Source organism: Atta cephalotes (assembly GCF_000143395.1).
Source record: "Atta cephalotes unplaced genomic scaffold scaffold00001, whole genome shotgun sequence".
Lineage (NCBI taxonomy): Eukaryota > Metazoa > Arthropoda > Insecta > Hymenoptera > Formicidae > Atta > Atta cephalotes.
Genome location: NW_012130065.1, coordinates 5,788,080 through 5,789,638, shown reverse-complemented (window position 1 = coordinate 5,789,638; position 1,559 = coordinate 5,788,080). Strand labels below are relative to the sequence as shown.

The 1,559-nt window shown below is 42.3% G+C and overlaps 1 protein-coding gene across 1 annotated transcript in view; it reads left to right on the top strand.

Annotated features, from left to right (window-relative positions):
• Positions 1–268: 268 nt before the first annotated feature.
• LOC105618236 (leishmanolysin-like peptidase) overlaps positions 269–1,559 on the top strand; it is a 43,258-nt gene continuing 41,967 nt past the window's right edge. The window contains exon 1 of the mRNA XM_012199781.1: positions 269–277. The gene's annotated coding sequence lies outside the window, so the exon portion shown is untranslated. The remainder of the gene's footprint in view (positions 278–1,559) is intronic.

Below are 1,559 nucleotides of genomic sequence, written 5' to 3'. Positions count from 1 at the left end.
CATGGCGTAATGGACAGTGCGCGCTGAAATTCATGCTCGGCCATAAGAAAAATTGGACCCGCCGACGCCATGCCGCCACCGCCGCGCTTTTCCCACCGGAGAATTAATTCGTTGGAACTTATAACACGGCTTTCGCCGCGTGTGCTATACACGGTCCCCGATAAAGCGTGAACGTCATTAGTAGGGAAAAAGAAATTTCAAGTCGGTGGGCGTCGACTTTCATTAATGAAGTTTTAAGATAAAGAACGTCATTGAACGTAACTTTGAAATTTTGAACGTAAAATTATCAAAGCCTTTTTCTGCCAGATTTCTGTTGAAGTTAAAATGCTGAAAATTATCTTCATAAACGTTCATTTAAGTTCAATTAAATTACGAAATTCGTTTATTAAGAAAATATTGTATATATAATACTAATTCACTTTTTCGAAATCGTGCTACATATAGAACATTGTGGAATTTTAGCCACAAAATATTTCACGAATTGGCGGTGTCGAATGACGATAGAAGTTTGTCTCTTTTTTTTTTTATAAAGATCTCTCTATATTTCGAGAGATAAAATAATATTGTATTTTGTGTGTTACTATCTGGAGAACGATAGTGCGGGAGTTTTGACAGGTGTATCTTGTCGTGTTTATCCACGTTACCGCAGAATCCTATCGTAACGGATAAAAATCGCGCAAGCGATTTTGGAGAAGATGCGATCTCAGCACGGATTATTTTCTTTTCTGCTTCAATCCATTGATGCACTCTCTACTAAGAATATTTCTTCTCTCTCTCTCTCTCTCTCTCTCTCTTTCTCTGTCTGTTACCGTACAAAGCCTGCACACACGTGAAACATTTCAGATGTATTCGCGAACGTCGCGTTATACGCATATAAAAATTTCCTGGAATTTCTACCATTTTTCCCGCCATCAGAATGAGACAGGTCGAGAACTGAAGTCGCGAGCTAGCTAATAATTATCACGGTCGTTGAGCTCTCATTTTCAGAGTCGTATTTTTCCGAAATAGCCAGACATATTACGCATGCGGAACGTGAAATAAAATCCAGCAGGCCGAATTAATCGCCCACGATTCTACGATGGAACCAGCTGGCATTCGCGTATGTTAAATAGGTCGTTTCCAGGGACCTGAGCGCGCTAGCATTAACCAGCAGCGCGGCTGCAGAATCCGGATCAGCGAATTCGAAAAACCAAGAGAGAGAGAGATCAGGCCCTTTGTTGGCCTGAATCTCCCATCCTCGTCTATAACCCTTTCAGCATCCTTCTTCCTATTCTTGTTTCATCTCTCTTTTTTCCAGTGAGCGTTGACGCAATGCCAAATTGAATTCGGCCTCGCGCGACGGTTCGTGAATAATTCCGTGAGAGCACTCGTGTCGTCTCTGTCAACAATAATCGGCCAGTTGTCGCGCATCTCTCTTTCCATCTTGCACACTATCTCTTTTCGATGCACTGCAACCACAATTGCAACCACGCGACGAGGACAGGATGAAAAAAATATATAGACAGAGAGCGAGAGAGAGAGAGAGAGAGAGAGAGAGAGAGAGAGAGAGAGAGACGTCG